General features: G+C 39.8%; 1 long non-coding RNA gene across 5 annotated transcripts in view; it reads right to left on the minus strand.

The window, feature by feature from the left end:
* Positions 1–262: 262 nt before the first annotated feature.
* The window catches only part of LOC101704690 (uncharacterized), a 46588-nt gene continuing 21883 nt past the window's right edge, over positions 263–24967 (minus strand). For 4 of the 5 annotated variants that reach the window (XR_015447410.1, XR_015447411.1, XR_015447409.1 and 1 more), the window contains one exon: positions 263–24148. This is a non-coding gene — a long non-coding RNA (uncharacterized LOC101704690). The remainder of the gene's footprint in view (positions 24149–24967) is intronic. The other variant, XR_015447412.1, reaches the window with a different exon arrangement.

Raw genomic sequence — 24967 nt, forward strand, 5'->3', positions numbered from 1 at the left:
CATTCCTAATTGCATGGATTTGGGCCTTTTCTTTCCTTTTTCTGACAAGGTTGGCCAAAGGTTTATCAATTTTGTTGATTCTTTCAAAGAACCAACTCTTGGCTTCACTGATTTTTTTGTATTGTTCTCTTAGTCTCCATTGCATTGATTTCTCCTCTGATCTTTATAATTTCCTCCCTTGTATGAGCTTTGGGGTTGTCCTGCTCTTCTTTTTCTAGAAGCTTGAGGTTCAGCATCAGGTTGTTTAATTGGGCTCATTCTGTTTTCCTAATATGTGTATTCACTGCTATGAATTTCCCTCGTAAGACTGCTTTCATTGTGTCCCATAGATTCCGATACGTTGTATTGTCATTGTCATTTAATTGAAGGAACTGTCTGATTTCTTCTTTAATTTCCTCTGTGACCCATTGGTTATTCAGAAGTGTGTTGTTCAATTTCCATGTGTTTATGATATTTTTTGAGTTTCTTTTGCTATGGATCTCCAATTTCATTGCACTATGGTCTGATAATATACAGGGGATAACTTCAATTCCTTTGCACTTCCTTAAACATATTCTATGTGTGAGTATGTGGTCTACTTTGGAGCATGACCCATGTGCAGCTGAGAAGAATGTGTATTCTGATTTTGTGGGGTGGAACACTCTGTAAACATCTGTTAAGTTCATTTGTTCAAGAGTTCAATTGAGTTCCAGTATTTCATTACTTATTTTTAGTCTAGTTGATCTATCTATTTGTGACAGTGGGGTGTTGAGGTCCCCCACTACAAATGTATTAGTGCATATATGGCTTTTCATGTCCATTAGTATTTGTTTTATATAGTTGGGTGCACTAGTATTTGGTGCATAGATATTTATGATTGTCATCTCTTCCTCTTGGATTCTTCCCTTTACAAGGATGTAGTGTCCTTCTTCGTCTCTCTTCATCAGTGTTGGTTTGAAATCTACTTGATCTGCAAAGAGGATAGCTACTCCTGCTTTTTGGGGAGGTTCCTGTCGCATGCAGTATTGTTTTCCACCCTTTCACTTTCAGTCTGTGAGTTTCCTTTTGAATTAAGTGTGTTTCTTATATGCAGCATATTGTTGGATTTTGCTTCTTGACCCATTCTGCCAGTTTGTTTCTTTTGATTGGTGAATTGAAACCATTAACATTGATGGTTATAACTGAAACATATTGACTTGTCATTGCCATGACTTTTTCTTTTTGTTGGGTTCTCCCCCTTTACATTTAATTTGTCATGCCAGATGGGTTCATTCTGCTGGGCTTCCTGGGGTTGTGATCCTCAATGTCTGTTCCTAGGCTATTGTGTAAAATTCTTTGGAGTGCTGGTTTGGTATTCACGAAGTTCCTAAGGTGCTCTTTGTCATGAAAGTATCTTATTTCTCCATCCATTTTGAAAGATAGTTTTGCAGGGTACATCAATCTGGGTTGGAGGCTGTTTTCTTTTAGGGCTTGGAATATGTCACTCCAAGCTCTTCTTGCCTTGATGGTTTGTGTTGAGAAGTCTGCTGTGATTCTGATGGGCTTTCCTTTGTATGTGATTTGTTTCTTTTCTCTGACTGCTTGGAGAACTTTGTTCTTCTGTTGTGTTTCTGGAATCTTAACAATTATATGCCTATGTGTAGATTTTTTTTGATCGAGGCTATTTGGAGTCCTATATGCCTCACTTATTTGTATGTGAAGCTCTTTTCCCCTGCTTGGGAAGTTTTCTGCCATTATTTCTGTGACGAGATTTTTTATGTCATCTGCACTCTCTCCTGTTTCTTCATTGAGCCCAATCAGTCTTATGTTATTCTTTTTGGAATCATCTAGCAGTTGCTGGATGGATTTCTCATGTATGTTCCCTTATAATTTTGAAGCAATTTTTCTTTTCCTGGTCACTAATTGCAACCTTATCTTCTATATCTGAAATTCTGTCCTCACATTGGCTCATTCTGCTGTGTAGACTTTCAATGGAGTTTTTCATGTCCTGGAAATCTATTTGCATCTGTTTTATGGATTCCATTTGTTTCTTATGTTGGGATTCCATCATGTTCCTCAGCTCCTCTCTAGATTTATTAATTATGTCTTGCACTAAGGGCACAATTTCTCCTGTTATCTGAGAAATTATTTCTGATTTCATTTTTTCCAGATCCCCTTTTGTTGCCAGTTCAGTGGGTCCAGGTGGTTGAGTATCAGAGTGTTCCATCTCATTTCCCTTTGGGGTTGCTGTAGGTGATCTGGAAGTCTGGTTTTGAGACTTATTTATGTGTTTTCTCATTTCGACTGGGGCGGGGGACTGTTAGCGCCTGCACGGATTACCTCCTCTGAGCTGGGTGAGGTGGGACAGGGGCCGGGAGCAGCGGTAGGGATGGTGACCCAAAAGCCCTTTCCTGTGGGCTGGTAGCAGCCGGAAGGATGGTGGCCGGGAAACCCCTTCCTCTGGACCAGGAGCAGTGGGATGGTGGCTCAGAAGCCCCTCCCTCTGGGCTGGGAGCGGTAGGAGGGATGGTGGCCTGGAAGCCCCTTCCTCTGGGCCAGGAGCAGCGGGACAGAAGGTGGCCCAAAAGCCCTTTCCTCTGGGCTGGGAGCAGCAGGAGGGATGGTGACCGGAAAGCCCCTTCCTGTGGACCAGGAGCAGTGGGATGAAGGCTCAGAAGCCCCTACCTCTGGGCCGGGAACAGTGGGACTCAGTACCTTGGTCTGGTGGTCTGGTGTCCTCTGCACCTTGGTAATGTGGAATCAGGTGGCTGCCTGTCTGCAGTGGGGTGATTTGGCATCTTCCGCGTGACTCAGGACCTCGGTAGGGCGTGCACAGACCTGCCTGTCTCCAGCGGGCTGATTCGGCGTGTGTTCTGCGCGACTGGGGACCTTGGTAGGGTGTGGGCAGACCTGCCTGTCTGCAGTGGGGTGATTCGGCGTCTTCTGCATGACTCACGACCTCGGTAGGGCGTGCACAGACCTGCCTGTCTGAGGCGGGCTGATTCGGTGTCTTCCGCATGACTCCACTTCCCACCTTCTTGATGTGTGCGATACTGTCAGTCTGAATTGTTTTATTTCACCAAATTTCTTAAACATGAAAAGGAATGCTGATTTTCTTTTCATGTATGCAAAGGAAACATGCAAAAGAAACACCAAGCATAACACAAAAAATGTATCCTACAGATTTAAAGAATGAAATGATGGGTAGAGATTGCAGTAGAAAAGCCAGGAAGAGCGAAGCAAGGAAGCAAACTCTGTGGGTGCCTGGATGATCACTGTAAATCCTAAGTAAAAGAAAAGCATCTAAATGAGGGACACTGCCTGGCATTGATCCAGGGTAGGGAGGAGCACACAGGCAAGGAGGGCATCCCTGTGGAATTTCAGTCATAGGACATTCTTTCTCACATCTTATGCCAGGTTTACATACTAGAAGAGAAATCTAGAAAATTAGGAACAACTGTGGAAGTGAGCATACAGCAGCTATTTCTGAGTAAGTGTGATGATCAGAAAAGCCAAAGCTGTCAAATCCATGGGGGTGGAGATGAAAGGGCTAAGAGCATGGATGCTGCATGGTTGTAGCAAATCATAGTGGGGGATGGGAGAATCAGAGAACAGGCGAGCAGCTGTGGAGCACAGTGGCTTGAACAACTCATTAGTTCGAAGAAAGTAAGTCCAAATACTGGCAGACAGATGAGTTCAGAAGGGGGACCAAGAAAGAAGCGGAATCAATTTTAGCAGTGCAGGAAAGGCTGAGACATGGAAGAAGCTGAAAGTCTGATGGGTGTGTTAGGGGAGGAGGGAGTTGAAGTGAGCAGGGCAAGTGGAGACATGGAAATTCGAATGAAGGTAGAAGCCATTAAAGACAGGCTCCTTCCATCAGAGTGGGAAGAGTTGCATACCTGTCATCCCAGCACTCTGGGGTGCTGAAGCAGGAAGATCACCAGCTCAGGTCTAGCCTGTACTATTGAGTGGCATCATGAGACTCTATCTTAAAATATTAATCAAAAAACGGTTGGAAATGTAGGTCAGCATGAAAAATGAATGGAACTTGGGTTCAATCCCCTGTGTGGCAAAATAAATAAATTTTAAAAAGGCATATTGTAGAGGAATTCTGATGTCAACCACCTGCATTCAGAAGTCTTATGTTCAGCTGAGGTGCCTTGATGGCCTGGTCCTTGGTAAAACCCAGCAGAATGGCTCAGGAAGTCCAAACTGAGATCCACCCAAAGTTGGCTTCCTCAGCTTTGCAGGTGGTTCCTGGAACAATACTAGGTGCCTGTTTCCCACAGCCTTTGCACCCCTACACTCAATGTCTGCTTTAAATTCAATCCCTCCACCAGCAGTAAAAGATTTGTTTTCATCACTCACCCTTGGAACCCTGCACTCAGATTCTCCATAGGTTAGGGAAAGACTTTAAGGGACTGTCTAGAAACTCACTGCTTCAAATCCTGATGTCTGATCAGCAAGACTGGGTGGTTTCTAACCTTTGTTTCTGGTACATAGGCTGTGGTGAATCATTTGTGCACCAGTTCTTCTATCCTTAGCAGTTGTCAGTTTTTTGGGTTTGGGCTAAGTATGGAATGGCTGCTTCATGGGGTCACATTGGGAGAACTCTTTCAGGGACCGCCAAAGGTTTTTCTCCAGCCTGTGGACTATTTAACATTCAAAGTAGAAGTTTTAAGGAAGTGAACATCTGTACAGCCTGATAACATTGGTTATTTCCCATCCCGATGAGAACAGACTCTTCCAGAAGGAGCCCAATGGACTCACTCCATCACAGTCCCAGGAGCCAGGAGTCAACAGAGAGGATGAGAACCTGGGACTTTCTGGTTCCACTCATCCTCAGGCACCTTGTAATTTTACATGCTCACTACAAATCATAGTTGGAGGACCTGGGGTTTTTTAAATTATTTTATTTCTGCAGATTATTTCCTAGTGACCTGTAAAGGCTCAAATGGGAATGAATTACTTTAAAAATGTAACAGAGCCATAGGATTGTCGAGATTTCTTTAGAATATGTGTAAACTTCACTGGTTTCTTTGAACATGCAGAACATGGAATTGTTGCTATGTTTCTTTTAACTACTTTTAGCTACTGTAGTTTTGAAAACATGCTGTTCCCACAAAGTATTGTGTTAGGTATTTCAACTATTTCATGTCCATAAACATATGACCATTTAAGGGAGGCTTTTATCATTTTCTCTATTGTAGTGATATATGCTTTATCCTCAGAGATAAGGTTTAACAACCTCAAATTCTTATAAATAAAAATTCTCACTTGCACATTTGTTCTTCATTTTTCTATTATGAGCCTCCCATGTACTTCTGTCATCTGCTTGGCTCCTGGCTCTGGTGATGCAAAGAGGAGCTGGGTGGTGAATAAACATGAGCATTCCTTGTGCTTAAAGAGGTCAGGACATGCAGCTCTCCAGGAAATATGATAAAGATGAACAGTCCTCTCACCCTCCCAATCTGTGTGAATGTGTCAGGGTGCATCGCTTGTATAGTCTCCACAATGTTATTGTTATTTGACCACATTTCTTTCCTTTTTTATTGTGATAAGGTGGAGTAAGCCCAGGACCTACACCCTGAGCAAGGTTCCAGGCCCTTTTTTACTTTTTGTAACAGGATCTTGGTAAGTCACTGAGATTTCCAGACTGGCCTAAATTTGTGATCTTCCTGACTTAGCTTCCCAGAGTACCAGTATTACTGGCCTATCCACAATATTTGAATTAAATTTCTTAAATCTGAAGTTTGGTGAAAATGCAGCAACCCACTTATACTTCACAGAAATTTATGATTTAGATATTGGGACCACCCACATTTCCAAGATGATGAAGAGATCTAGAAAAAAATTCTCATCCAGGACACAAGTCTCTGGACAGTAATTTTTGGTACAAAGGCACAACAGAATATAATCCGCCTTTCTTTGTTTCAACTTTTATTCCAGCAAGGAAACATGGGGAAAATCTTTCTTGATAGGAGGCAGCATTTTCTACTGAGAATTTCGTAGAGACCCCATGCCCATCATCATTAATGTGGTTTTATTTAGACTCAGTTCTTTCTACCTGGTACATGGTCCCCAAAATAAATCTGTTTACAGAGCTGTGGAAAAAGAATTTAAGTTACTGAGTCAGTTTATACTAGCTTCCTCAAACTATAAGCAAATACTTAAATTTAACATAAAAAGAGGAAATTGTGTGGGCCTGTGCCAGGGCAGCAGGTCATGGTGAGAGCAGGTGTAAGAGCAAATCTCCTCAATTCATGGCTGCCAGGAAGCCAAAGATAAGAAGAGGCCAGGCCAGGGGGCCTGCTGACCCTTGAAAGGGAGGGCCCCAGTGACCTCACTCCCTCCTGCAAGGTCCTGCCTCCTACAGAATCCACCACTAAACACTAATGCTGTGACAGGGACAAATTCTGTATCACATAGGCTTTTGGTATACCATCAAGGTTCTCCAATTCTTACCTGGAGTTGGAGGCACCCACTTGCAATCCCATCACTGAGGAGGCTGAGGAAGGACAAATGCCACAAGTTGGAAGACAGCCTGAGGTACACAGTGAGTGTGGCCTTGAACTTTCAGCCATCCTTCTGCCTCAGCCTTCTGAGTTCTACTCTTACAGGCAGGGGCCACCATACTAGGTCTATTTTTATTTTTTTGATGAGTTTTAGAACCCTGGGAGAGAGGCCAAAATTCCCTGCAGGAGAATTCTCCACTTTGAAGTCTTAATGCCTTGTGTGGGTTAAGGGAAAACATGCCAGGGATAAAAGTACCAAATAAACTTCAGGCACAGCCCAAACAAGAGATAGCCCTGGTCACCTTTCCAGGACTGGATCAAAACAAGACCTAGAATCTCCATGTGGAAGCCACCTGAATGTCCCCTTATGAATAAATGGCTATGAAAATATATCATCCATGTACACAGTTGACTGTAATACCTCCCTCAGAAAGGAGGGCACTGTGACATCCTGCACCAATGTGGGGCCTTGAGGACACTGCACTAAGAGGAAGAAGGCAGACACTGAGGACACCATGGTCTGAGCCCACAAGACGGCTAGGTACACAAGGAGCCCAGAGCTGTCCTTTCATAGGAACAGAAAGGACACTTGTTCCCAGGGCTTGTGAGACGGGAGTGGGCATACATGGTTTCATGGGCCAGAGTTTCTACTCAGGATGATAAAAAAACATTCACAGGTGGATAGAGGGTTGGCTCCACAACAGATGCAATGAACAGTCATGTGTCACAAATGACATTTTGGCCAGTGATGGACCACAGAGCCATAGTGCTTGTACAAGATGGTATCACCTCCTGCCCTGTGAGCTGTCACAGTTAGGTGTGATCACTCTATGAGGTTGGCACAATGACAATTTCAAGCAAATCTCCATTTCCCAGAACACATCCCCATTGTTATTTCCATGTTTGCTGTGACTATCAAGCAAGTCTACCCTGAAAAACAAATAAAGTGTGCTGTGCAGTGGCCCAGTACTCTAATCACATCCCCAAGAGGCTGGCCTTTCATCCTGTGAATTTGGAAGGATGAGGTAAGACGACTTGCATATAGAGCCCAGGGTGGGTAAAGTACAATTTGGACAGAGCCGAGTCTGGATTGTGTGGAGAGGAACAAGGTATTTGAAAGAACTCATGGGCACTTGTCAAGTGTCTTCCCACTCTGCACAGCAGGGCTCCAGATGGGCTCTTCAGAAGACACCCTGGAAGTGGGGGATTATGACCAAATGCCAGAACCATCAGGTGAGCAGTCAGAGACAGTCAGGAGGAGCAGCTGCTCTAAATGGAAGAAGGGATTAAGGAGGCCAGGGATGGGAGTAACAAAAAGACAGGATGGGGGACAAGGATGGCAAATCAATGGAAAAGCTGTGGAGCCATGGATCCAGGAGGGGTTAGGAGATGAGTTCCCAGGATGCATAGGGAAAGCAGATCCTCAAGCAGAGTTTCCACACACCTGTGATAATGTGTCTACAGCAGGAGTTTGGAGGGAAGGGAACAAGGGACCTGGCAGGGAGAACTGGATGCAGATGGAAAACAGTAAAGGTAAAATGTGGAAAAGTGACTCTGAAGGAGACAATAGTGGAAGAAGTTTTGAGTTTGGGAAGAAGGCATTGTGCTAGATGATCAAAGTTTGAACTCCAAAAAGTGAGGTTTCAAATCAAACTTGGTTTCTTTCCTGAGGTCTGTTGGTGGCACCCAGCCTGTCCTCAGGCTTCTGGCTAGAAAAGGAAGACAGACTGTGGAAGTCTAAAGATGAGCTGCAGGAGGACCTGCAATGTCTTTTTGATATAGTCCCTCAGTTGTCACTCTATTTTCTACCTCTAGGCAGAAGAAATAGAAGGACTATTCCTTAGCAGCTGAGAGGTATGAGGAGGAGGACATTCCTGGGGTTTTTTTGTTTTTTGTTTTTTTACTTAGCTTGGAGAGTAAGCCCCAGCTCTCATCTCAGTCCCTGGCCAGAAGAGAAAGAGAGATGGGTTGTCTAGTTCCAGGAAGGAATCATAAGAGTCACAGGGCAATCTGACCCAGATCCTCAACACATAGGAAGCATGGAGCTGGCATGTGGGCTCCACTTGACCCCAAAGAGGAAGTGCCTGTAGTCAGTGCTGCTTGAACACCACAAGGCCTTCACCAAGCTGTTAGGTAAGGAGACCCCACAATGAGCTTCCAACCAGGTCCTTCAAGAACACAAGAGATGTGCAGGTACTTCCTCTTCCCATCAAAGGGAGGTCAATGTGAGGCAGGAGCTCTCCTTCCCAGGGGATTCTAACCCCATCCCTCCTCAGGGATATGCAGGTGACAGAGCTTACACAGGTGTTAAAATATTCCTAGTAATATCTTCCTAATAGTTTAACTGAAAATGAAGGCAAATAGGTTGGAATGGGCAACTTTCTTTACCATACTCTTTCAGAGGAGAAAACATATTGAACAAATGTAGAAATCTGGACAGGGAGTGGACAGCCAAATGAAGGTGCAACCCCCAAGTAAACTTGCCAGGTAGGTAACACATCAGGACTTGGAGTGCTCCTCTCTAATGCTTGTGGCCTCCACAGGATGCAAAACTGACCTCCATTTAATCAGGTACCTCAGAAGCACCTCAAATATTTACAGGGGAGGGTGCTAAGTGCTCTATGGTTAGAGATAAGTAGGGCATGGTCTCTTTCTCCAGTGGGATGTACTTAAATATATGAAAATGCAGATGTAGACATTTGTAAACTTTTTCATGATTCACAAATTTATAGTTGGAGGAAAAAAGGAAGAAAGAAAAGGAAAGAATGAAGGAAAACACAAACAAATGATTTTGACAGAAGATGGATCTGCCAAGGATACATAAGTGATGTGCAATGGGTCCCTGAGATTTTAGAGAAGACACTGATCGTTGCTTCATTCAGTGAGAGATCTCATTAACATTCTCAGAATTCTTAAATTTCTGAAATGCCTATAAACTTCATTCATCCAAAAATATGTCCAAGAAAATCAGTGGCAATAAAATAGGTAGAACTGCTAGAAGCATCATTCAGAAATGAATTTACACACACACACACACACACACACACACACACACACTTATCTAACCCAGTATTTTCCAAATTCTATGCACTTTTCAGGGCACATATATGAAAGCGCCACAAAAACCACAGACTGGAAAACAATAAGTCACATTGCATAAACTTTGAACAAAAAATAATGATAAATGTAAATGTATTATATACCTAAAATGTAACCATAAAAGAACTTAAGAATAAAAGCATAATTATCTTTCAAAAGCTGTTGAATCCTTGCAAGCCATATATGAACACGTATATTTTGATTTATTATAGTCATCTAAAACATGTAGCCTAAACTCATAAATGGATATCAGTTTTTGCATAGTAATTTCCAGATTGTCTCCACTCTTTTTATTTTTAAAATAACTAAAAAGCATACCCTAAATTTGGCAATGAAAGGTTAAAGCAAGTTTTAAGAAATTTAACCTGTAATCTACTTAGCTGTGTTGCATACAGAAAAATTACGTGAGAATCATGGTTTAAATATACATCTGAAGCACCAGGAACAGATAACCAAATGTGTCTTGGAGAAGTGGCATCCACATCACATGAGTGACCTGAAATGAAAGTCTGCGATGGGCGGGGGATTTAGCTCAGTGGTTTCACCACCTGCTGCGCAAGTGCAAGGACCGGAGTTTGATCCCCAGTACCAAAAAAAAAAAAAAAGACCTGAAGGAAAGTCTGGGTTCATGTCAGGCCCACAGCAGCAAGCATCATTTGCCTAACACAGGGGTTGGCTTCCTCTGGGAACCTTAACCCTGGTCCCACTGGTTCCTACTTCTCAGAGCCAGGCAAAGCTTCTGTTCTGGAGCTCCTCACATGGGACCACTGAGTAAAGAGTGACCAACTTCCAAGCCCAGAACAAGTGCCAGCTCTATGGGAGCAAGAAGCCCCAGCAGTAATCAAGAAGGCGGGGATAGGGACTGTGAGAATTCCTTGGGCAGATTCACACTCTGACCCAGCAAGTGTGACCCAGACATCCTATAGAGTGTGACCTCAAGACTGGTCTACAACAATACATGAATTGGTGTCACCTGGGGCATTCACAAAATCAAGAATTCACATGTAACATTTTCAGGTGGCCCAAGTATTCAAGGTCACCTCTGAATGTATGCAATACATCTTCAAAAGGGTTAGCTGTAAATTCAAAAGAGAACTGGAATTAGAATCACTCATGTGAGGCATATAACATAACCATGTGATGTATAGAATGTAAGTGTTAAAAATTCATGTATACATTAAGACTATGTCTAAAACATGGGTCAAATGAAATTTTCAATCTAAAATTCTCAAAAGAATTAAACTCATTTCTCTGCAAGAGTCTTAAAAACTTACAGTACTAAGAAACTCAAATTGTAAACCTTGGAGGATGAATTAAAATAGTATTAAAAAGTTAATTGATACCACCACTTGTCTAACATACTGGTATGGCTTGTGACTAGATGTACCCCCAAAGTCTCATGTGGTCATAGGCAGGGTGTTTCAGACATGGCTGGATCTAGGGTATGTGACACAAGGTGTAAGTGTGTGATGTTGGGATTAAAGGTGCCCCACCATGGGTGTGGGTGGCACCTCCCAAAGGGCAGGTAGCCTGGATGAAATGTAAAGGCAGGCTTGGTTGCTGTTGGGGCTACTTCACTGCTTTCTTGTCTCCTGCCTCCCAAGAACTGTTCCTCCTCTGCAATGCCCCTCTGCCATGCCACCGTGCCATGGAGCCAACCTACTGTGGACTGAAATGCCTATAAACTGTGAGTTGAAATATGCATTTTCTCCCTCAACTTTGGCCATCAGGTATTTTGTCTCAGCAATGAGAAAGAAGCTAAGACACACACTCAAACACAAGGCTTTTTTACTTTATGCCAACAGATTAAATGACAAGGGATTTGTCTGCTTTAATTTGAAATATATATTGAAAACATTTGAGGTATAATTTTTATTATTCCCTTATCTAACTGATTTTAGAATTAGCCTACTAGCAATACATAAAGACTTCTATCCAATATAACTTGTGGCATTTACACACAGTGTTTTCTGCTTCTGAAAGGCAGAAGTTGGAGTCTCTCTCTCTGACTGTCATATACTCAGTGTCTAACATTTGGACATGTGGTTTATACATATGTAATATTTTTGTCCAGTGACTCCATCATATTCTATATAAGTTTCCATGACCTCTTGTTGGTGCATTATATTCCTTTGTGATGAATTAGTAAGTTGATTTCTATTTTGAATTCAGCATTTTGCATCAAGATGACATAGAAACAAGCAAGATGGTGGATGGCAAAGCCTCAGCTTTTTACCCATGGTCAGGCCCCAGGGCTGCTTCCAACCCTGGAGAAGTGCAAGGGTATAAAGTCTCATCTATGCAAGATGAATGCATTCTAGAGATTTACTGAACAACATTTTCTTAATAATATTGAGCTGCAATGTTTAAGAACCTGTTAAGAGGGCAGATCCTTACCACAATGTAAAATATTTATATACATATGTATATCTATCTATCTATCTATGCTTTTTTTGAGACAGGGTCTCAATGTATAATCCAGACTGGCCTTGAACTCTCTATATAGTCCAGGCTGGCCTCAAACTCAGGTAGATTCTCCTGCCCCAGCTTTCCAAGTACTGGGATTGCAGGTGTGTGCCATGATGCTTGGCTGTTTTATTCTTTTTAAATTTTTATTTATTTATTTATTTACTTGGTACCAGGGATCGAACTCCGGTCCTTGTGCTTATGAGGCAGGCGGTGGAACCACTGAGCTAAATCCCCAGCCCCTCTTTTTTTTCTTTTTGCAAGAGAAAAGTGGACAGCATGGTGGCATGCTGCAGTAATCTCAGCCCCCTGGGTGGCGGAGGCCAAAGGATTACAAGTTTTGGCCCAGCCTTGGGATGTACTGTTCAGTGCAAAGGCTCTGAGTTCAATCCCCTGTATGGTGGGTTGGGGCCTCAGCTTCATCAGGTGGAGTGTGGAATCTAAAGTTAGTAACCTAACTTCTATAAACTTGTGTCACAATGTGTATTGTGAGGACAGCAATCATGTTGGAACCATTTGTTAGGAGTAAATGAAATAATGTAAGCTATCTCCCTCCTGAAGTACAGTCTTTCCATTGTTCTACAGAACTACATATACCTAAGTACTCCCTAAAATCCAAGTACGATATTTTGTATATTTTAGACTCTAATGATTTAAAATTAGATCAACACAATTAAAATACCAACCTACAACATGAGGTTTTCTCAAATATTCCAATCCACAAATAATATGCAGTTTTAGTAATCATATTTCCTTGTTCTCATATAGCCCCTCTATTTCTTAAAAATTATTTTCTAGAAAAAAAAGTCTCCATGATTAAAAAATAGCACAGTATTATAATTAGATCTCCTAATTGACTCCCACTTTAAAAACCAGTAGGCAATCATAATTCTTATAAAATAGGTGAGTTTTTCAAAAAATTATGTCAGAATTTAGCTTTCTGTACTTTAAATATAATAATAAAAATTTATGCTAGTAAAAATTTCAAAAGTACCCAGGTAGTCATGTTTTCATCTGGAAAGTACAAGCTCCAAAGTTGTACAAATAATCTGAACTTTATAATTTTTTACATTTAAAATATTTTCAAAGTAAAACATAATTTGTGAACATAAAATAATTTTTAACAAGCCAGGCACAGTGGTGCACAACTATATTTCCAGCTCTCTGAAAGGCTGAGGCAGGAGGACCAAAAATTCAAATTATCTTAGATTCAATCTCCAGTATAAAAAATTCTTTTAACGAACAGACTAGCACTTCAGTCTGTACCATGTTCTTTAAATAATATTAACAGAGGCAATTTTGCCTTTTGAAATGGAATTTCAAAGGCAGAGTCTACCAGTTTTGTTTACCAGTAACAGAAGTGACTGTACATAGTCTCTTGTTGAGTCTTAACAAAGCAGTAGTGAACGAGGGCAGCTAACAACCATTGCAGAGTGACAACCCATTTCCTAGCTGCCTGGTCTTGCTGTGTGTGGGGACATGGGGCTCACATCCCCTTTGGGGCAGAGTCTCTCCCTGCTGCTGCCCTGGTCACTGCATTCCAGGGAAGGGTTCTCTGTGGGTCTCAGGCTTCACCGCATCCCCAGCTTCACACTTGGAAGACAGTAAGTACCAGCACTAGTTGGGTGAATGAAGAAAGGAAGGAAGGAGTGCAAAGCAACAAGCAGAGGCTAGTGAGTGGGAAGGGGCTCATTGTAAGGAAACAGACTTTCATGAAAGGAAATTCAAAGGCTGCACCTCAGAAAGAAAGAAACAAAGAAAGAAGGAAGGCTGGGAAGCAAGGACAGCCTGTGCACACAGGAGCTGTGAACATGTGGACAAACAAACATCTGGCAGCCCCCAAAGACGGTGATAATGATATGGCTGCTGTGGAGGAGTAAAGGGAGTACTGACTGTGGTACTGACATGTAAGATGTGAGAGGATGTTTCAAGAGAGCATGCTATGATTCCTTGTGTTGATCAGAAGGGAAAAGATACGGATCCATTTTAGATTTAATCAAGTTAAATGTGCATGCTAACATTTTATGGTTAATCACCCAAGGAACTGAAAGAGACAGTGTCCCAAATTGCTGTTTCTTTTCTTTCTCATATGTGTTCATTTCCAATCTCCTCACAGTATTGGTGACATTTTTATGACATATTGATTACATACACACATCCTTCTTAAAGACTGGAGACTAGTAATGATCTGATATTCCAGAACTGTGTAACCAATTTAGAGAGGCCATGCACTCTTGGGTGGCCCTCCTAATGAAAAACACTGATTTTAAATTTTTAGTTGTAGCTGTGTAATGTTTTCCACACTAAAAAGAAATTAGTACAATTTTTTGAAATAGAACAATGAAGACTGACAAAACTACTCAAAGCAATCTTTCCAAAGTCTTCCTATATGGCCTCTAGAAAAGTATATAAAATCTCTTGTTTATAGTGCAATTATAAAGTGAACATTCACATAGCCACCATATAAGTAACTGAAATACAGAAAAGATTACACTCTGAGTCCCCACTGGACACTCCAGAGACAGCAGTTTTCCTCATCCTGAGATTAGCAGTATAACCATAAATATGCACGTTCAACACTAGTTGTTGAAAAGTCTCTCCTTACCCACTGGTATGCAGTATCTGCTCATCATACACCAAGTGTCTTTAAATGTGTACTTCTGCCTCTGCCCTCTATAATTTGTCTAGCAAGCTGTCTTATTTACATTAGCATTATGGTACAGCAATAATCAATAAAGGAAGTTTTATCTTTTCAAACATGTTCTACCTATATTTGGCCCTTCACATTTTTGAGTAACTGAAATCAGCTCACAGGGATAAACAAAATCATAACAGAATGTTGACTGGAAGATTTTTGTCTTTCAATTAATTTGGGACAACTTTCATCTTTTAATAGTAAGCCTTCTGACTCATTAACCTGGTATATCTCTCCATTTATTTAGATTTTCTTACATGCACCACCACAAACTTCAGATAGTTTTCCCATAAAGGTCATATATACCTTCTGCTAGATTTATCCTGAGGAACCTCAGGATTTAATGCTATTCTAAATAGCATCTTTTTAAAATTATACTTTCTGCTTGATTCTAGAGTATAGAATTTGTGATTTTGTGTACTAAGTTTTATGTTCAGGAACCATCATAAATTGCCTAATTGATTCAAATACTTTATTATGTTGTTTTAATTTCTACATACACAACAATCCAAAATGCCTTTTTTAAAAAATACACTTCTTTTGTCAAGTTTTTGAAGCCTTATACTTTGTTTTTACCCTACTGTACTGGAGAGGGTCCTGGATACAATATTAAATATGTCACTAGATTTCACTGATTGTATGCATGTCCTTTTATGCTAAAAACTCCCTGAACCAAGATGTGTGTATAAATATCAACCTCTATATTGATTTAAGCACTATGAAAATTTAGTAAATATTTGTTGGACAATTAAATCAGATTTTTAAGTTTAAATGTTTTGAATTTCATCAATAAAATTGTAAAGAAAGCTGGAGATTTAGGAATATATTTCATTGAGAGAAACAAAAAAATTCTGTCAAAGGTGGCTTAGACCATATGGATATTTATTACATCATTCAACAAAAAATAAAAGATAGCTGTCTATTGGTACTGGTTCAGCAGCATGAGTATGTTAGGCTAGATACGTCTGCTATTTTGATGGACTTTCCCTCATGGCCACAAGAGGACTGCTGTGGCTCCAGGCACCATGTCCAACTAGAAGCAGGAAGGAATAGAGAAGGGACAGCTGAATCTATCCTTTGGTGAGAAAGCCAAATATTTTCCTAGGTCACTTATTTGTCACTGGCAAAAAGTAGCTTCTGTGGTTCTCCCAAAGAGCAAAAGAGACTGGGAGCAAAGGACACGATTCTCACAATTGACTTCAACTTATCCTCTGGGATTGGGCACACTTTCTCCAAAGTTGTGGTACTGTTATCAAGAAAGGATAACAAAGATAAATGTCTGCTACATGTGATATATAGTTGTTTTGTAGCTTTCTTAACCCCACATTCATCAGAATAAATGAAATAATGCATGTGAGAGATCCCTATAATGCTGCAATAACTTTACATAGGAAGATGAGTATTTTCATTAAAACTTTTACTGAGAAAGATTAGTTTAAAAATATTCCCATGAAGATCAAAAGGAGGCCTTACTTAAGGTATTCTTCCAGTGACATTCCTAGTTTTTGGTTGCATCACACTGAAAAATCATATAAATCTACAAATGCTCCTACTATTAATCAACTAATCTCATTATTTCTCCTTTTCATGTAATCAATAGTTATCAACAAGTCCTTATAAGCTCAGTCTGATCTTTCAGTTCAGTGTCAACTAATCTCATTTATTCTCCTTTTCATATAATCAACAGTTATCAACAAGTCCTTATAAGCTCAGTCTGATCTTTTAGTTCAGTGTCTTAACTCAGGTATGCAGCATATCCTATCATGAGTCCATTTAAGATAAAAATCACACTCACAGAACAGGCAGGGACTCCCAATTCTTGAAAAGACAAATTATTCTCTATTTAGTGAACAAACGACTGTAAAGGAAAAGGGCACAATAATCCTGGTACTTCTTACTCAAGAGCTCATGAATTTGCCAAAAGCATCTGCTTTCAGACTGATGCTCCCTTTAATAGTTTCAATAATTTTTACCCATATATAAGGTGTGAGGGTGTGTGTGTGTGTGTGTGTGTGTGTGTGTGTTAAGTGTGTTGCTGTGGATCAAACCCAGGGCCCTGTGCATGCTAGGTAAGGGCTCTTACCACAGAGCCACATCTCCAGCCCCTAGAATGCATTATTTGGTTACATTTATACTTTCTTCTAATGTAGTACTCTTACACTGAGATAACTGTTGGGGCTTGTCATTAATGAAGGCAATGCTGCTATTGCTTGATGTCTGGAACTATCTGTAGAGCCAGTTGGTGAGAAAAAGTTGGTGAGAGAAAGCCTTTGCATTGTTTTTATCTTTTCTAGGCTCTGAGATGAGTAAGATACAGATTCTGACCTCAAGAAGCAGCTTTAGTCTGCATGAGATGATTGAGCTATCTGATCCATTATTACGGACAGCTAGAATCTTAATACATATCCTACATATAAGATTGTGTGTAGAGCACTTATTTGTTTTATAGTCATCATTTCTCATAATGCTCAGGCAAAATGGAGGAGATTAATTGACATAAAACTTTTTTATGGTTGAGAAAATAAATCATAGAAAATTTAAGTAACCTGCCAAAGTTCCTCATTTCTAACTGGTTGGAGCTAAGATGTGCAGGTCATCCTTGTGACCCTCCCACCTCCCTGGCCACTCCTTCAAGTCTGTCCTATAACCACTCTGTTTACTCACTCCTCCTTCAGCACTGGATCTCCTTGGCCTCTGTCACCTGCCCTCTTCCTGTCTCAGTCTGCATATTCTCCTTAAGAAAATTCTTCCACTTCCTTAGCTCTAAGTATCATCTACATAGAGGTGAGTCCAAGTCTGTACTCAGCCCAAAACATTCTTCTTATTCCTAAAGTTATTTATCCTGGTAGCCATGTGACATCTCTCTCTGACACCTCTATCTAAACACAGCAATTCATGTACTTGTCATGTTTCCTACTGTTCAAGGGACTCAATTATTCAAGTTTGAAACCAAGAATTACAGGACTCTTCCTTCTGGTCCCTCCCTCCCATCAGTTACCAAATCTTGTTGATTCTACTTCCAAGGTGCTTCCTAAGGCCTGGCATTTCACAGCTCTCTCTTTTCAGAAATCATGTGCTGAGAGCACAGTAGTCTCTGGCCCTCATGGAGCCCAATGGTACCCTTCCCATACCACCACCAGAATAATGCTCAAGGTAAAAATCTGTTAAAGTTCCTCAGAGAATAAAGTACAAAAGCCTTCCCCACCACATGGCCCAGCATGACAGGCCCCTGTCTGGCACCCCCAGGACAATGTCACACCACTTCCCTTCCCTCCCTCTGTTTCAGGAATCCAGTTTTCTCCCAGGGCCCCCTTGCTGCAGGACTTCTGAATGTGCTGCTCCATACTCTTGAAATACTTCTTCTCTTGACAACCTTCTTTTCCAACTGGTCATGTCCATCACAGCTGTAACTGCTAAGAGCCTTCTCATAGTATGCACTCTATGAGGCTAAGGCCCATGTCCACTGGGCCAGTGCTACAATCAAGTGCCAAATTCTAAACTGTCACTTACTGGGAACTTAGGAATACCTCTATCTCCCTATCAAGATGACACTTTCATCCCTCAGAAAAGGCAATAACTTCTACCTGACTGGGTCATTACCAACTCTCTCATTTTCCTAAGTATTTTCTCCATTCCTTGATGTTATAAACAAACAAGCAAAAAGTCCAATTGTCCATTAAGCATCCTCTGTCAATGTTATTTCTAGATTTTATCAAGGTCACCCAAGTGAGTCAATAAAAATATGAAAGAACTATAGATTTAGTTTATATTCCCAGAGTTCAATGTTATTATAAACCAGTCTGGATTTTTAAAAACTTTATCCAGAAACAGTTGTCAATTCTGTAAAATAATCTCATTAGTATTTACAAATAAATATTAGTATCATGTAATGATCTGTCTTTTTTGTAGGCATTACAAGGCAAATATTTTTACCCAAAATGATTTTTAGAGAAAATAGTGTAATGAAAATTGAACCAGGAATGAGGAACATAGCTTTTGTCATCTATACTTCACTTTACTGAAATGATAACTGAGCCTTTATTGCTACACCAAATCAACTGAACTCTGTTCATCACTTCTCCATCCCCAAATAATCTGGCTTCAGCAGTCTTAACTGAGTGCCAAGAAAAAATTTTTAAAAGGAAGATGGTTGGTGAATGAGTCTATAGGATTCTAACCTTAGTGAAAATGTAGAAAGACCATGCTGGTTTCTTTGGTATCAGATTCTTAATCCAAATCCAAGCTCAGAAGAAATGTTTAGCATTAAGCACCTTTACATTCATGAATAACCAAGAAAAGAGTGCTTGAGTTATAGAAAGCAAAATTAGCATGAAGAATTCAGCCTTTTTGTAAACTTTCAGATATCAAAATAGATTTTGATATATAAATGACTTTTCTGAGATGACACTGCCTCCATTTCTATAACCATTTCACCTGAACTATCTAAGCAGTCCTATAATGGATCCCTAAATGTGCTGATTAAAAAACAAATAGCTGCTTCACAATTAAGTACATGTTATTTAAAGACAGGAAAAAATATTCAAAAACATATTCAAGTTTGAATTGAGTGTGCGGGCTTCCTATCTTTACAGAGTTTTTCACACTACCCAATGACTTGATCTAAATGTTTAGTGTATGTAATGGGCTAATTGTCCTCCATCAAGCTGGTGTTAAATAATTCCATCCACTTACAAAAGGAAAGATGTGAAAGAAAGAAAGAGATAGAAAGAGATGTGAAAGAGATAGAAACTGGGCACTACTAGTTCATATATATATATGTGTGTCAATGAAGACTACTGTCCACAAAAAAAGAAAAGAAAAATTACAGGGGAAATTAGAAAATATTTTGAACTGAAGAAAAATGAAAAAAATGTATAAATAATTAACGTGAATATTTGCTTTTGGGGAGATGGAATATGTATACCATTTCCTATTATTCCTTCCAAGTACAAATTAAAACTAGTATTATATAAAATCAAGCATAAGGAAACTCTTGGAAATTGGAGAGGAGAAAGAAAATGTGGAACAAAAAACGTGGGTTACAAATTCCCTGGGCTTCTCTTTCCAGCTCATTTTCTCAGATTTGAAGTTCAAGAGCCTGATGATGCACAAACACCAGTGGGCAATGCAAAGGCCTGATGGTTCTCTTGTAAAATTCAGGTGGAAATTTAAGGCCAGTGAGATGGCAGGAAGAGGTGGAGATTGATGTCTCTTCTTTTTGAAAGGGTTAAGGCTCTTACAAAAGAGGTTTCATGCAGGTTACAGGTCACTTCTCTTCTGCCTTCTGCCACCCAAAGACAGTGTTCCTTGTCCCCAGGGGATGACACTGAGGTGCCACCTTGAATGCAGATGGCACCTTCACCAGACAACCCACCCTGCCAGGACCTTGATCCTGGTCTCACTATCCAGGATTGTCCTTTCCATTAGCTAAGTGGGTTTGAAGTCTGTTGTTCCTATGATTTGCAAACCGGAGTTTGCTGTTGCAATGGATACCAGGGATTTGAATTTATTTTCATGGTACCTTGCCTTTAGCTTGGTTTTGAGTTTTCCCCCTTATGCCTCTGCCTAGAAAGAAACTGTCCTTCATACGTTATCCAATGTGGACCCAGGAATACCTCATTGGTAGAGTGTGTCTCCGGCACCAAAAAGCAAAACCTCACCCAGCAATATTTCATGATATTTTTATCCCTGGCTCACTAATGAAGTACTAGGGACAGGGGTGAGAGGATTTCATCTTGGGCAGCTTGCAGGTGTGACCTCACAGGCGGCCCTACCCCTCTTCTAGGGATGCAGCTGCTTTTAAAATTTATTATTTTTCTCGCTGTATTCTACTACTAGCTGGACTGAGTACTCACCAGTGTCTTTAAACTATGACTTTGATACTTTTTCCCCACAGATTATGGGTTTTTAAAATTTGTGGACATGGGTTTGATGGGGTGTGGACAGTGCTGTTTCTTCCCCTCACCAGCACACAGGGAAACCGTTCTCGAGAATTGCACCTCTTCCCCCAAGAAAGCCTGGGATAACAGGGCCTTTGCATATTCCATTAGCTCACACTGAGCCTTTACTAGCTCATTAAAATTTTCTAGTTTAATCTTCCTGCTGGCTTATGTGGCATTTGGCAAAATCTATTCTACCTGATTGACTGCTCAGGTAAAATTTCTCTTCATAGTCACCTGTCCCGCTCAGAATTTTGTGTTGGTTCTTTGTGACCTCAGGTTTCTGATGGGTACAAGAAAAGGCATTAAATTAGAGTTTGTGCAGTTCCTTTCTTCTGGTAGAGATGAGGGTGTCACTCTTCCCAGAGCTTCCCAGCTCTCTTGCTTTCCAAACCAGAAAAACTAATAGTTCCTTATAAATTAGCTAGATTAGACCTTCTTTTGTGATATGTATTACAAATATTTTCTCCAAGTTTTTCAGGTGTCTTTTGATTTTGCTGATAGCTTCTTACTTTGCCCTGGTTCGCCTGATCCAGAGAACCTGCACAAGAGCTCTGGCTTATGCTTCCTCCCTACTTCTGGTTCTGGTATTTCCCCTGTGTCCCTGCATGGCACAGGGTGTTCCCTTCCCCAGGGAAAAGTCAGTAACAACTTCTTTCAAATGCACTGGCCTCTCTGTGCCACCAGTTGATCAACTGTACAAATGAACACCAGGGCACAGAACTTTTCTATGATTCTATTTGTACAAAATTCTACAAAATGCAAACTGAACTATATTGACAGAAAGCATATTGATGGTTTCCCAGGGATGGGATCTGGGCAGAGAACCAAGATGAAGAGATTACCATGGAGCACAAGGGTCTCCTGGCATGATGGACAGGATCATTTCTGGATGGCAATATGGCTTCACCAGTGGGTGTATGTGCCAGGACAAATCAAACTGTATACTTTGAACATGACCAGCTATGATATGCCAATTACACCTGGATAAAGCTGCTGTAAAATATCTTCTAGTACATGTACTAGAAACTAAGGAGTAAATTTGCCTTTATTTAAAGCCAACATCATCATATACAAAAGAAAGTCCAAAGGAATCTACAAAAAAACTCCTTAAACAACTCAATGATTTCAAGATGCAGGTATAAAGTCAATATTCAAAACCAACTTGATGATACCAGAAGAACAAAAAGGAAAATTTAAAAAAGTTTAACTAATAAGAGTTATAAGAAATTTTTTTAAAAGTAGTTAGGGACAACTGTACATTGAAAAGTACCAAACATTGCTGAGACAAATAAAAATAATTGAAGAAATGAAGATCTATACCATGATTATGGATTATAATTAAGATATCAAGTCTTCTAGAAAACGTTTATAAATCCAATGTAATCCTAAGATTTTAGCAAAAATTTTTTTGGAGATATTTATAAGCTGACTAAAAACAATTTTCAGAAGGAAATACAAAATTGCAGAAGTACTTTCAGTATTTTCCTTATAGTAATCAAGAGAGCACAGTTTGGGCATAAATACAGACATATAGATTACTACAATATACAGTTTTGGAATGGATCCACACATAGGATGTTCAATCAGTTTCAGACAAATGTGAAAAGACAATGCAAAGGAGGAAAACTGTTACTACAATGGATCACACAGAAACCTTTTGGCATGATGAAAATGTTTTGTAACTAGACTGTGGTAATAATTATATACTGTCACAAGCACATTTTATTGTATGTAAGTTATATCTCAACAAAGATGAATGAGTGAAAATAAAGAGGTCAGAGTGGGAAGACATGCTCAGCACAGATTACTAAAAAGTATACAAAATGTACTAACTATGCCAATAAATCATTAAGAAAACTATCACCAATAGATGACAAAGATTTATGTAGGTTACTGGTAGAAAAAAATCCAAATCTCTCCTCAATGTGACAGTATGTTTAACTGTACACATAATGAGGGAATTACAAACTAAAACAGGAAGCATAACCCAACCACCAAAAGAATAAAAACTAAATCATAAGATCTCATGATTTCAGAGCTAATATGGGCCACTACATTTGCTAGAGTCACCAATTTATCAACATCTGATGAGGATCACAAAGCTCTCACTACCACAACTGCACCTCTGGGTGCTTGGCCAAGAGAAAATCCTGCCCATGCACATGAGGAAGCACCTACAGGAACCTACATTTGGAACTGCTGGTGATAGGATGATTAGAAATAACTTGCTGTCTACACATAAGGAAATGTAGACATAAAATTTGGCATTCATTAAATGGTTAAAATTCAAGAAATAAATACTCATACATGCACAAGGTTCAAAAATATAATGCTGAGGAAAATGCTGTAGAGTGGCATATTCAGATGAAAGGATTTATGAGGACTTAAAACATGTCAAACCATGCGTGAAAATGGACCAGATGAGTCCACACATATTTATGATAAGGCATCTTTGTAGGAAGAGGAAAGAAGCAAATGAGCCTGGAAGATAAATAAAGCTGACTTTGGTGTTACTCAAATGTTTAAGTTATTGTAAAGCTCTGGAGCAAAAACAACAAACGATTAACATTTTCTTATTCTAGATGGTTGATCACAAATAGTTGAACACTGTCTAAGTTTCTATACTCTTCAACATTTCAAAACTGAAATAATTTAAACCTATTAAATATGAAAAAGACTAAAAAGTAGTAATTTTCAATTAATATTCTGTACTCTGAGGTAACTTTAAGCTTAAAATTAGTGTTTACCATGAAAATTCCATCTTTAAATGTCTACAATTTACTAATCTGTTGTTGATTTTCAAATCTCTAGAACTCACAGATTTCTATAAAAAACATTTTAAGGTCAAGCACTATGGGACTAAATAAATCTTTTGTTTCTTTTTGCCATCAGTGCTGTGGGTCAAACCTCTACCACTGAGCTCCACCTCCAGCCCTTTCCACCTCCCTTCACTAATGTATCTCCAAGGTCACTGTCTGCTCATCACTTTCCCTGGCCCTTCATGTGGTCACTGTGCCTACCCACATGTTAGCCAAGGTGCACTGACCCACGGAGAACCCTCTTCAGTGCTCAAAACTCACTTTCCATTTGGCTGGTTTATTACCCTGCCCATGACTTCCATACTAACATTCATTCTTTGAGTTCACATGAACATGGTCACTGGGACCTTTATATATGAAGAAAGGAACTTTGTAATACTCTGCTCAACTATAAGAACATCTATATTCAATAAACCAAAAAGGTCCCCTACTTTTTGACTGTCATCATATTTAGTAGCTTTATCTGAGCAGAAAATCACACCACATGTATTATTTGTCTCACAGTATCACTTACCTCTGGATAAAGATGGAATCATTTCACTGTATTAATTACAAGGAAATATTCAATCAGTCTGTCACGCATAATCATCCATAGGCCATCCAAAAATGAAGGTGCTTCAATACTGGTCTTGAAGTAAGAATAATAAAGTCCCTCTATAAAAAATAAAGACAAAAAACTTTAAAATATTTTATTTCATTTTAATTGTTATTAGTGCTTGTTAATATTACAGAATGGTGTGGTTTGTTTGGCCAGTTTGTACATGCATTTTATGTATCCTGACCACTTTCAATTCCACCCACCCCTTTTCCCTCTCCTCCCTCCTCCCACTGATGCCCTTCCCTGTCTCCAAAAGCTATCTCCTCTTTTCCTGTTTCCTGACATGTCTCCTTTCTGTTTCAGTATTTATGTATTTCATTTCTCTAATAAGATATTTAACTTTCTGAGTCTGGCTAATGTCACTTAACTTTTTGTAAAAAATGACATGATTTCATTCCTTCTAACTGCTGAGTAAAACATTTTTAGTAATTTTTAGAACATATTTTTCTGAACAAAAGGGAAAAGTCAATAAGAACCTCTAATTACAACTCCATTGGCATTAGTGGACTCAGAAAGCATATATTTTCATATTATCACTGAACTAGTCCTTTTTTTATAAACTTGAAAATTTTTAAGACTAAAGAGTTTGGAGATAATCAAATGTTTTAACAAAATTTTCTTTCCTTCTTATAATTTTGTTTTGTTTTGTTTTTGGCTTTGTGAGATAGGGTTTCACTATGTAATTCAGGCTGGCCCTGAACACGCTATGTAGTCCAGGCTGGCCTCAAACTTGCAGTGATCCTCCTGCCTCAGCCTTCCAAGTGCTGGCATTTTAAGGGTGTGCCACCACATCTGGGTAACTTTTCTGATAGTGACTTAAAATATGTATACAATATACTTTGATTTTAACAAATCTCATTTTACCCCCAGTGCTT

This window comes from Heterocephalus glaber, unplaced genomic scaffold (genome assembly GCF_053883595.1).
Source record: "Heterocephalus glaber isolate CG9 unplaced genomic scaffold, H.glaber_assembly_v1.0 deba00001757, whole genome shotgun sequence".
Classification (NCBI taxonomy): Eukaryota; Metazoa; Chordata; class Mammalia; order Rodentia; family Bathyergidae; genus Heterocephalus; species Heterocephalus glaber.